The 12,974-nt window shown below is 44.3% G+C and overlaps 1 protein-coding gene across 4 annotated transcripts in view; it reads left to right on the forward strand.

Annotated features, from left to right (window-relative positions):
* The window catches only part of STOX2 (storkhead box 2), a 197,365-nt gene that overhangs the window by 76,076 nt on the left and 108,315 nt on the right, over positions 1–12,974 (forward strand). The gene's annotated exons all lie outside the window — the stretch shown is intronic.

A 12,974-nucleotide genomic window follows, 5' to 3' on the forward strand; every position in this document is an offset into this window, starting at 1 on the left:
CCATTTCCTCCATTTTACCTTGGAGGAAATGATGGCATCCTAGAGATTTTTGGACTTTGGTCAAGGTGATGCACCTAAGAAGTGTTAGATCCGGGAGCTTTCTAATACCTGCAGATGGAGGCAATTTAGACCCAAGTGTATTCTCCTTCACCACGGAAGAAAAATAGGGTGTTGGAGAGCTCCATTTTTCTTGTATTTCTGAGACAACTTAATTTTTAAATTAATTTTGTTTGGAGTATAGCTGTTTTACAATGTTCTGTTAGTTTCTGCTGAACCAACAAAGTGAATCAGCCATACATTTACATAAATCCCCTCTCTTTTGGATTTCCTTCCCACTTAGGTCACCACAGAGCATTGAGTGGAGTTCCCTGCGCTATACAATAGGTTCATATTAGTTATCTATTTTATACATGGTGGTGTGTATATGTCAGTTTCAATTCCCCAATTCATCCCAGCCTTCCTTTATCCCCTTGGTGTCCATATATTTGTTCTCTAAGTCTGTGTCTGTTCCTGCTTTGCAAATAAGATCATTATACCACTTTTCTAGATACCACGGATATGTGCTATTATACGGTATTTGTTCTTCTCTTTCTTACTTCACTCTGTGTGACAGTCTCTAGGTCCATCCACATGAGATACCTTCATTTTTCAAAGAATGGGGATTCAAGGCTCCAAACAAGTTTCGCCCCCTTAGCCTATGCCCCCCAAGCAGTAATAATAGTAGCTAACATTTGTAGATGGGGAAACAGTGGAAACAGTGTCAGACTTAATTTTTTTGGACCTCACAATCACTGCAGATGGTGATTGCAGCCATGAAATTAAAAGACGCTTACTCCTTGGAAGGAAAGTTATGACCAACCTAGATAGCATGTTAAAAAGCAGAGACTTTACTTTGCCAGCAAAGGTCCATCTAGTCAAGGCTATGGTTTTTCCAATGGTCATGTATGGATGTGAAAGTTGGACTGTGAAGAAAGCTGAGCGCTGAAGAATTGATGTTTTTGAACTGTGGTGTTGGAGAAGACTCTAATTTGAGAGTCCCTTGGACTGCAAGGAGATCCAACCAGTCCATCCTAAAGGAGATCAGTCCTGGGTGTTCATTGGAAGGACTGATGCTGAAGCCAAAACTCCAGTACTTTGGCCACCTCATGCAAAGAGTTGACTCATTGGAAAAGACCCTGATGCTGGGAGGAGAAGGGGACGACAGAGAGTGAGATGGCTGGATGGCATCACCGACTCGATGGACATGAGTCTGAGTGAACTCCAGGAGTTGGTGATGGACAGGCAGGCCTGGTGTGCTGCGATTCATGGGGTCGCAAAGAGTCGGACATGACTGAGTGGCTGAACTGAACTGAAAATTTGCACTGGCATCTCCGTAGCAGGCATTGTCTGAGCAGCTCGTGTGGATTCGTTGATTTAGATCTTGCAGCAGCCCTTAGAGTTCTGCTAGCATCTTCACTTCCCAGTTGAGAAGATTGAGACTCAGGTGGTCACACGGTGGGGATGGTTAGTGGCCCAGGGGATTCACCCAGGCAGGCGGCTTCCAGTCTCTGCACCTCCAGCCCTCTGATTGTACCACCCGGGTCCCAGGTCCATGGAGGCTCCGTGCTGTTGGCTTCCTCCTGGCCTTGAAGGAGCCTGGACCCGGAGGCCCCCATGAGGTCTGGCAGAGGCAGCGCAGCCTAATTGGGATCTGGATGCACGCTCCTGCCTGCTCGATGCCAACCCCGTGGTTACGTCTTATTGTGACTTGCTTATTTATGGGCCCTGGGGCTTGGCAAGGAAGGAGCTAGAGGGTCAGACAGTCTGCACTGGAACGAGACAGATTCTTGCTCCTGTTAATGAGAGTTAAACATCTCAAGGGCTACTTTTCTCCACCCCATTCTCCCACTTCCTTCTTTTGAAAAGTGCTTGAACCCTGCCATCAAGCAGATGGCCATGAGGTGGCTGCTTGACCCCTTGTTCCGTGGGCTCACTAGGATTCGAATGAGGGGAGGGGGCAAATGCTCCCATCTTCTCAAGCTCGGAAAAACAAGTTGGCTTCTTTCCAGCCTGAGTGATCTGCACAGGTTTACTCTAAAGGGAAGGTTTCCTTCCATAAGCTGCCAAGGAAGTTCTTGAAGCATTATTGGGCCATCTTGCTTGATTTATTTATTTTCTTAATGAATTCAACTTTGGTTTAGGAGTTTGCAGAGGTTCAAGGATAGTCATCAATAACATTCTTACAGGTTGAATTGGGTCCCCTCCCCCAGTTCCTTGGGCTTCCCAGGTGGCGCTAGTGGTATAGAAGCCACCTGCCAATGCAGGAGACATAAAAGACGTGGGTTCAGTCCCTGGGTCGGGAAGATCCCTTGGAGGACGGTATGGCAACTCACTCCACTATTTTTGCCTGGAGAATCCCATGGACAGAGGAGCCTGGCTGGCTACAGTCCATTGGGTCACAAAGAGTCGGATATGTCTGAAATGATTTAGCATGCAGCACCCCATTCTTGTGTTGACATTCTAAGCCCTGGGACCCCAAAATATTACTGTGTGTTTTTGTTATTTATTTGGCTACAGAGGGTCTTAGTTGTGGCATGCTGAATCCAGTTCCCCAACCAGGGATTGAACCTGGGCCCCCCTGCATTAGGAGCTCAGAGTCTTAGCCACTGGACTGCCAAGGAAGTCCCCAATACGACCTTATTTGGAGGTAGAGTTGTTGCTGATGCAAATGGTTGAGATGAGGTCATCCTCAGGTGGAGTGGCCCCTAATCCGATGTCATTGGTGTCCTTGTAAAACAGTGACATTTGAACACAGAGATACACACATGGTGGCATGCCGAGCGAAGATGGGGGGATGCAGCGGCAGCTAAGGAGGGCCAGGATGGCCAGCGCACCCCAGCAGCTGGCCTCCCAGCCCCGAGAAGGAGCCCACCGTGCCCATGCTCCGATCCATTGATCGTGCACTTCTCCAGAACTGTGAGAGAGTTTCTGTGGCTGAAGCTGCTCAGCGTGTGGCGTTTTGTTATGGCAGCTGTAACAAACAGATGCAAACTAATTCTTACAAACGAGTGAACAATAAAAATGAAAACGTTAGTTTAGCAAAGTTGGATGGGCCTGCCTGCGCTTTTGTGGAAAGTGAGCTTTCTTTTTTCCAGTATTGCAGCGACTTGGAATCAGAGGACCTTGGCACTGGGAGGGGCCCGGCTGGGGACTGACACTGCAGGGGCACCTGTTGGGCTCAGCCTGAGTCTAGGGTCACTAGCTCACTTCTGCTTCTCTCTACCCACACTTCCTTTCCATTCATTCGTGACTTCAGGTCCTTTGCCCAAGATCCATATCCCGGGAATAATCTCTGTCAATTTCTCTCCCCTTTTCTGCCTCTTCCTTTAAGCCTTCCTAGTTTTGATAGCGATGTGCCAGTTCCTTCCTTTCAGCTCTCCTGTACCAGAAGTGAAATCCCCACTCCCATCTGGCAGAAAAAAGATGCCCCCACCCCCAAATTTTAGATTCATCCTCCTTCTCCACCCATCCAGTTGAAAACCTCAGATTTCATAATTATTAAGACATGCTTTCTGTTTAGAGACAAAAGAAAAAGTGACCTGCTTGATTCCATTTCCAGCAGTGTAGCAGACCATATATTCTGAAAAGTCTCCCCGGATTAAAAAAAAAAATCACTATAAATTTCCAGGTGAAATATTTCATAGCATGTTTTGGCTCTTCAGTCTCATAAAACACAAATCCAGCTCCATTCACCTTTCAGTACCACTAGCAACTCATCCCCAGGGGAACTGGCCTTTTCATACTGAGCAAAGAGACTGGTAAACAGGGTAAGCTACAACGGGGTTTGATTATTTAAAACTAAAAGAAAGAGAGATGGGGAGGGAGGGGAAAGAAGCAGGAGGAGGAGGAAGAAAGAAGGGAAGAAGGAAGGAAGGGAAGGAGGGAACAAATCATTGGTCGACAGTCACCTGGGGCCAGTGATGTTTGTAGAGGGTGGGTGGCATCGTTCTCAGGTCTTCATGTTGTTTGAGAGAACACAGAGGTAGTGATCCTTAGGTTTTTTTCAAGACCAAGAATGCTTGTTGAAATATCAGGGTAATCACTGAAAGAATGAAAGAAGTCGGATTCATGTTGATGTGTGGCAAAACCAATACAATATTGTAAAGTGAAAAAAAAAAAAAAGAATGAAAGAAGTCTTGAAGAGAGAAAGAGAAGACCTAAATGATTTCACGTGGCACAGTAAAGAACTTCCTGAGCTTTCCAGGGGTGCGGCCCCTGACGTGGCAGAAAGAAGATATGGGTGTGTTCAGCCCTGGACCTGGTAGAGGGTGTTAATTAGAATGAATTAAATTAACATTTACTGAGCGCTAGCTGATTGTCAGGCACATATATCATGTAATCCTCAGAACAACCCCATTAAATTGGCACTTAGGTTTCCCCCATGTTCCAGAGGAAGAGCTGTTGACAGGGCATGTCTGAGGTTGCTCAGCTGGGAAGTGGAGGTGCTGGGATTTAGACACTGACAGATGCTCCAGACCATTCACTTTTAGCTCCTAAACTGTTCCACTTCAGCAAAATCCTTACAGGGAAATCCTTGTTGTTGTTTTTCAGTCATTCAGTCACGTCTGAGTGACCCCATGGACTGCAACACCCCAGGCTTCCCTGTCCTTCACTATCTCCTGGAGTTTGCTCAAACTCATGTCCATTGACTCAGTGATACCATCCAACCATCTCATCCTCTGTTGCCCCCTTCTCCTGCCTTTAGTCTTTCCGAGCATCGGGGTCTTTTCCAGTGAGTTAGCTCTTCACATGAGGTGATCAAAGTATTGGAGCTTCAGCTTCAGCCTCTGTCCTTCCAATGAATATTCAGGGTTGATCTCCTTTAGGATTGACTGGTTTGATCTCCTTGCAGTCCAAGGGACTCTCAAGAGTCTTCTCCAACACCACAGTTTGAAACATCAGTTCTTCAGCACTCTGCCTTCTTTATGGTCCAACTCTCACATCTGTACACAACTACAGGAAAAACCATAGCTTTGACTAGACAGACCTTTGTTGGCAACGTAATGTCTCTGCTTTTTAATATGTTGTCAAGTTTGACATAACTTTTCTTCCAAGGAGCAAGCATCTTTTAATTTCGTGTCTGCAGTCATTGTCCACAGTGATTTTGGAGTACTTGCCTTAGCAAAATTCTAAGTGGGGAGCAGAGAAGACTGTGTTCTTCCAGGATGATTCAAGCCCTCTCCTCTCCATTCTCCCTTCCTAGAGCTGTGAGCCACCTCCCAGAAGCCTGCAGCTGTGCACAGCTGGAGGAAGCTTTTGTTCTGATTTCATGGGTACTGCTGAAAGCTCTTAAACTTGGTCATTTGTCCATGAAATCACTTTCTCAAACTTTTCCCCTTTAGTTGCTCGGGTTGTGGTGGTGATTGTAGTAGTCTGTCATGACATGTGAAAGCAAATTGTATGTTCTCATAATTGTTGCATACTTAGGATATACTTAGCCTCTCATCTAAGTCAGTTATATTTCATTTGTTGGAAAAAAGATTCATCCTTTAAAATCCATCTGTGTTATAGTGTGGTTTTCCATTTGGCTTGGGAAGCTGGTCTGTGGTGACGTGCAAACAGAATTGAAAGAAAACATCCAAGATCGATTAGTCTGAAGGAGGCGCGTGGATTTAAGCCTAAATCTCTTGCTGCTATGGTGGAGTGCAGGGACAATGCTCTTTGGTGACCTAAAAGGGAAGGAAATCCAAAAAAGAGGCTATATATGTATACTTTTAGCTGATTCACTTTGCTGTACCATAGAAACGAACACGTCATTGTAAAGCAAGTGTACTCCAGTAAAAATTAATAAAGGCAAGTAATAAGTAAATAAATCTCATGCACAGTCTATATAAACCAATCAAGGGTGTCATTTGAGTTGTCCGAAGAAATGTGTCTTCTCTTCTACATGCACAAATATTCATGCTGCTGCTGCTGCTAAGTCGCTTCAGTCATGTCCGACTCTGTGCGACCCCATAGACGGCAGCCCACCAGGCTCCTCTGTCCATGGGGTTTTCCAGGCAGGAGTGCTGGAGTGGGGTGCCATTGCCTTCTCTGACATATATTCATAAAGCGTACTAGTAACTTAGAAATTGGAGGGCTATTCTGACAATATAAAAAATTCTGTGAACTTCATCTGGACTAACCAAAAGCAATTAACAAATAATTCCAAATCTAGTAACTGCCCACACTCATCATTATGGGGTCAGGGAAAATCCTGGATTGGGATTCTCAAGAGAGGAATTTGGGTTTTTCAACCTCTGTATGACTTGGGGGCAAATCATACTGCCATTGAGTCTTCATTTTTTCATCTTTAATTATGATAACAAATCTTGCCTCACTGACCTCAAGACATAATCCATTGAGGGCTCAAAGAGTCGGGCATGACCGAGTAACTAAGACACACACACATAGTGGATCTGAGGGAAAACAAAGTATGTATAATCTTTCTTTATAACCCTGAATCCACTTTACAAATTCATAGGCATTTGTTGGGCTTCTGATAGGAACGCTGTGCCATGCTGTGACATACTTCAGTTGTATCCGACTCCTTTGCGGCCCCATGGACTGTAGCCTGCCAGGCTCCTCTGTCCATGGGATTCTCCAGGCAAGAATACTGGAGTGGATAGCCATGCCCTCCTCCAGGGGATCTTCCCAACCCAGGGATGGAACCTGCATCTCCTGTGTCTCCTGCATTGGCAGGAGGATTCTTTACCTGCTGTGCCTGGGTGTCTTCTTTCTTTTCTGAACCCAGTTTGTGGATCTCCTGTATTATAGCTATCCAATTCAACAGCACCCACGGTTTCTGTTATTTGCTGGTAGCAGCTCTGTTTACCCCTGGAATTCAGCTTGTTTGGTCATCTGATGCAGAGCAGTATTAATAGATTGAACAAAAAAATCCAGAAAGGGATCAGTTCAGTTCAGTCGCTCAGTCATATCTGACTCTTTGTGACCCCATGGACTGCAGCACAGCCAGGCTTCCCTGTCCATCACCAGCTCCCAGAGTTTACTCAAACTCATGCCCATTGAACTGTCTCGTCCTCTGTCATCCCCTTCTCCTCCTGCCTTCAGTCTTTCCCAGCATCAGGGTCTTTTCAAATGAGTCAGGTCTTCACATCAAAGTATTGGTGGCCAAAGTATTGAAGTTTCAGCTTCAACATCAGTCCTTCCAATGAACATTCAGGACTGATTTCCTTTAGGATGGACTGGTTGGATCTCGTTGCAGTCCAAGGGACTCTCAAGAGTCTTCTCCATCACCACAGTTCAAAAGCATCAATTCTTCGGCACTCAGCTTTCTTTATAGTCCAACTCTCACATCCATACATGACAACTGGAAAAACCATAGCCTTGACTAATGGTAAAATTGGCTGTTTTTTCCTTGATGCCTTCTCCTTGCCAGCAGTGAATGGATACATTTATAGGTTTACCTCAGATCTTCACTTTAAGAGAGAGATTATTACCATCACAATGGAAACAAATAGAACTCAAAGACTGACTTTCCCCAGGCCCCCAACAAAGACATGTCTCCTTGGCATCGCCACACCTCACTGCCTCTGTTACTCTTGACTGTCATTAGTCTGGCCTAGAGATGGTTGCTGGGATTCTGCCAACCTGCTCCAGCCCCTGTTCTCCAAAAGACTCAGGCCCCTCTTGAGTTCCTTCTACTTGGTGAGTTCTTGCATCCCCAAACAACTGCTTTCTTTGGGAGCAGAATTCACTGGGCACCATGATTCTATATAGCCCTGTTGGAAGTGGGTTATAGGTGACGATGGACCTAAGTGGAGAGACTAAGAGAAATCCAGCTTAGATTTTGGTAAGAATGGAAAGACTGAAATATATGTGCAGTCTCATGATTCTTAGGACTTCTCCTAGACACCCCATGGCTTTATCACCTCCTACCACCTGTCTAGATCTGTTTGCCAAAAGGTGCTCCAGCAACAAGTGGTCCTACAAGTGGTCCTACGGTTAGAGCTTGATGAGCAATTTTGCTTTTTTTTTTTGTAGATTTACAAGGGGTGTTTGCACATGAAAGGCTCTGAGAAGTCCAGCAGGCATGTTGTAACTTGAACACATCTTCTGAACTTAGGGTTCTTTTTAGCCTTGTTTACTTCTCCGTATAGAAGAAAAGAGGCTTCCCTGGAGGCTCAGTGGTAAAGAACATACATGACGACTGGAAAAACCATAGCCTTGACTAATGGTAAAATTGGCTGTTTTTTTCTTGATGCCGTCTCCTTGCCAGCAGTGAATGGGTACATTTATAGGTTTACCTCAGATCTTCACTTTAAGAGAGAGATTATTACCATCACAATGGAAACAAATAGAACTCAAAGACTGACTTTCCCCAGGCCCAAGAGACGCGGGTTTGATCCCTGGTCCAAGAAGATACCCTGGAGTGGGAGACAGCAACCCACTCCAGTATTCTTGTCTGGAAAATCCCGTGAACAGAGGAATCTGGTAGATTTTGGCGAAGGGGTCGCAAAGCCACTGAGCAACAACAACCACTGAACTTACAATGGAAACTTCTTTTCAAGTCACATTTGTTAACATATCTCAGGACAAGTGTTCCCCAGAGCAAATTATCTGTTGTGAGCTGTGAACCTAAATGCCAGCAGTGTAATCACCGTGCTGGCAACCATATAGGTGGTCCGCACAGGAATAGAACATCTTCTAAGAAAGACAATAAATGCTCAAGCTTTCTGATAACATTAAAGCTAGCCGTTTGGGGTCTGGGTGAAGGAGCACAAAATGTATCTAGTAAATACATGGTAGTCCACTTTATTAGCTGTTTTTGGATGCCAAAATATCCCAGGTCATATGAATGTGCATACATATATACATACGAATATAGGAATATAGACATATATCACCTGGGCTTCCCAAGTGGTGCGTTGGTAAAGAATCCACTTGCCAATGGAGGAGACACAGGTTCAGTCCTTGGGTCAGGAAGATCCCCTGGAGAAGGAAATGGCAACCCCCTCCAATATTCTTGCCTGAAAAGTCCCATGGACAGTGGAACCTGGTGGGCTACCATCCATGGGGTTGCAAAGAGCTGGACACAGCTTGAGCGGCTGAACACACTGAATGCATTGCATAAGAAATTTCCCCAGTCTTCCAGCTCAAAAACTTTGGAAAAAGCCTCAGTCTCCTGGGACACACTGTTTCCATATTCCATTTAGGTTCATAAGCTGAGCCATACAAACACCCGATTTTAAGGTGTGTATATGTATATATCTTTTGACTAAGCACAGATTAAAGTGTTAATATCTTTTTCAAATTATATTTCAAGAAGCAGCAGAAAGATGAATGACTATCAGACTCAGAATCCTGATTTTTTTAAAAATATTTATTTATTTGTTTGGCTGTGCTGGGTCCTAGCTAGGGCCTGTGAACTCTTAGGTGTGGCATGTGGGAATCTAGTTTCCTGATCAGGGAAGCAGAGACTTAGCCACTGGGCCACCAGGGAAATCCCCAGAATTCTGATTTTTATTTAACAAATATTTCAATCACAAAGTTCGATGCACATGTCACAGCATACATAAATATGTAAGCATCCGTTTCCTTTCTGTAGACTCAGCTCTCTTACCATACCAAAGGGGAACTTTTGGTGTACAGCAAAGATAACTTATAGATATTTAGATCTTCAATGAATGTTCAGTGTACTAGAGATACAGATTCAAAATACCAAATTTTCCCTTATAGAGTTATAACTTGGAAAACCAAAATTTCCTTCAGTTTTTATAATCAACATTATTTGTTTGTACATTTGGTATTTTAAAGATGATCAAATAAAAACTGTAACTCTCAGTGGGCCTTTGAAAACACTTGATCAACTCAAACTAAAGACTAAAGTCCCTTTACTCAACAATTAAAACACAATTATGAAAGACTTCATACCAGATTTTTCAGAGTACTTAATCAGGCTTCCTTAGTCATCACATCTGAGCCAGTTACTGTGAGCCACTGGGCACAGCTATGAACAAAGCAGAACAATGAACTGCAGTGAACAAAATAAAAGTATCCCTTGCTTTCATGGAGTTTACATACTTGAAACTATTAAATTCATTTACCTCTTGTAAATCTAATAAACCAAAGTTTTAAATGAGGAGCATTATCAAAGTCAAAATTCTGACTTTCACCTTAAACCTACAAGTCTAAAATCAGAGTTGGCCCTTGAACAACACAGGTTTGAACCATCCAGGTCCAGTTATAAGTGGGTATTTTTCAATAGTAAATACTATATGGTCTGTCCATGGTTGATGAAATCTAAGAACTATGAGTGGGATGGCAGCTATAAATTATGCTTGAATTAACCTGGTTGTTTCAGGGCCAACTGTATACATTTGAATTAGAATCACAAAGCAAATGTTTGTCTAATTAATGTCACTAATGTATCTGATATGTAAATACCAAAGGTACAAATGATTCTTAAGCCTGATTAAAAAATTACAAATACTGTGAAAGTGATTTGCTATATCGTTTCTCTGTTTAATTCTAAACCATCCTACTAGGAACAACTGGGATTACACAGTTGAGCTTACTTAATGAACAGGTCATGACCTAGATACTTGATTGTCTCAAGTAGGTTGAGAGATTTGAAACTAGGACTAGAGACCTAGAAGCTGTGAATGACCAGAGTGAATCTTTGAGGATGGATCCACACACCGAGTCTGATTTTAACCGTGGCTCTAGTAATGGGACTCCACCTTTACATGGCATTGGTTTCACAAGATGTTGTTTGCTAGATTCAAGTCTTCATAACTTCTTTTGATGTTGCCACTTGCTTTGGATGGATAATTTCTTAACAGCCCCAATCTCTCCTGCTTTACTGATTTGATTCAGCTAAGCCACTCTATTTACTGCCTGGTTCTTCTGTGTCTGGCTATTTGGCTTTGGCTCCGAGAACATTCTCTTGTGTATGGACACTGGGTGATATCACTGCTCTGCAAAGGCCAGCATTCAGAGGTGGCTGAGTGGAACTGTAACTCTCCTCTCAAAATACCTATCAACCCTCCCTCATTCCTTCATATCAACAATGAATCCATTTTTCAGTTTTAAGTCGTGTGATTCAAATTCAAATCAAACCCTCCAGAAGAGCCCTGGATGACCCCTTCCCTAAGCAAATTCCCTCTTCTAAGCCCTCTTTATATAGAAATTTTAAAACTATCATTGCTTCTTTGCTTAAAACCCTTCATTGGCTCACTTACTACAATAGAATACAAAACCCTTAACATGCCCTGCAAGCCCTTGCATGATCGGGCTCTTAGCTTCATCCATGACCTCATCATGTGCGTTCCTCTTACACTCCAATTCCAGCCACACTGGCCTTCTTTCACATCTTCCCACGGAAACCGAGATGCTTTCCTACCTCAGGGCCTTTGTATCCACTGTTCCCACTTTCTGAAACATCATTCCCCCCACTCTTTGCTTGGATGACGCCACCTCCTGTAGGTCTCAGGTTAACCGTCATTTTTTCATAGAGGTGATTCTTCTTTGTAGACCTCAACACAATCTGTGTATTTATTTGCTTACTACTTAAGACCTTAAGTTACATGGGGCCATGTGTGGTGTTCTGTTTGGTCAGCACCCATCACAGCATATACCAGATAGTCAGTAATAATTTGTTGAATGAACAAGTATCACAGTTGCAATGTGTGTGTGCATGCTCAGTCACACAATTGTGACCCCATGGACTGTGGCCCACCAGGCTCCTCTGTCCATGGGATTTCCCAGGCAAGAATACTGGAGTGGGTTGCCATTTCCTCCCCCAGGGGACTCTCCCAACCCAGGGATCTAACCCAGGTCTCCTGCATCTCCTGCACTGGCAGGAGGATTCTTTACCACTGAGCCACTTGGGAAGCTCACAGCTGTCACAATCACCACTAGCCTTCAGCCACAACTATTATAATCATTCATAGAACCACTTTTGGCTCATGGGAGGTAGAGTAATTGTTTGTTGAATTGGATTGAGATATCTAAATGTCAGTATCTCATGCATCCATTAATACAATTATTTTTATTACCTTTATGGTTCTTTACACAGTCTTCTATAGCTTCTAAAGCTGGAGGCTTTCTGTTCTTAGCCGTCCTCTTACAGTAAAGAAGACATTTTAGCATGCCTTTTGGGGAACTGTCCTTTTCTAACTTTTAAAAAATGTCACTGAACATTAGCTAATTGGTGTAGGGTTGGTAATAAATCTTGATTAGTGTAAACACACGTTCTATAGGCTGCTTAGTGATTTCTATTTGTTTGTTTACCCTAGTTTCCCGAGAGAGGCATATGAGTAACCCTAGCCCCAGGTTACAGAGGGCAGCCCAGAGATGCTGAATGGAAGTTCTAGATTCTATCATGTTTGTGGCTTAAGCTCCGCCCTCTTCTGTGTCGTTCTCCAAGAACCTTGCCCCCTCCCCCACCCCAGCCCCAAATTAATGCCTTGGAAAAGCACCGAATTGTGCCAAGACTCCTGAATCTTAACCATTTAGGTCTTGGTGGCTTTTTTTTCTTTGCGGGGGAGAGGCTGTTTTTTTTTTTTTTTTTTGCGGTATCAGCCTGATCATGGCCTCATAATTTCATATCCCCGTCTCTGTACCTTGGCACCTGCGAAGATGAAAAAAACAGCATAAAATACTATTTTGAACGTTGCATCGTCACTCACGGAAAAAGGCGCAAAGGCGTAAGAAAAATCGGCTTTATTTTTGTTGTTTACAACACCTAGGCGTTTTTTGGAAACCCGAAGGAGAAGGTCAGGGTTGCTGGGGAAACGGCCGCGGGGCCGCGCGGTCGGGGTTCGCCGCAATGTGCCCGCGCGCCTGCGACTCGGCGTGACCCCCGCGCCCCGGGCCCCGCGCCCGGCCGGGGCGGCGCGTAGCCCCCTCCTCCCGTCCCGCGCCGCGCGCACTGTTGTCCTTGAGCGATTGGTTGGTTAGACCAGAAACAGCTGTGCAGAGCTGAGCCGTGC

This window comes from Ovis aries, chromosome 26, assembly GCF_016772045.2.
Source record: "Ovis aries strain OAR_USU_Benz2616 breed Rambouillet chromosome 26, ARS-UI_Ramb_v3.0, whole genome shotgun sequence".
NCBI lineage: Eukaryota > Metazoa > Chordata > Mammalia > Artiodactyla > Bovidae > Ovis > Ovis aries.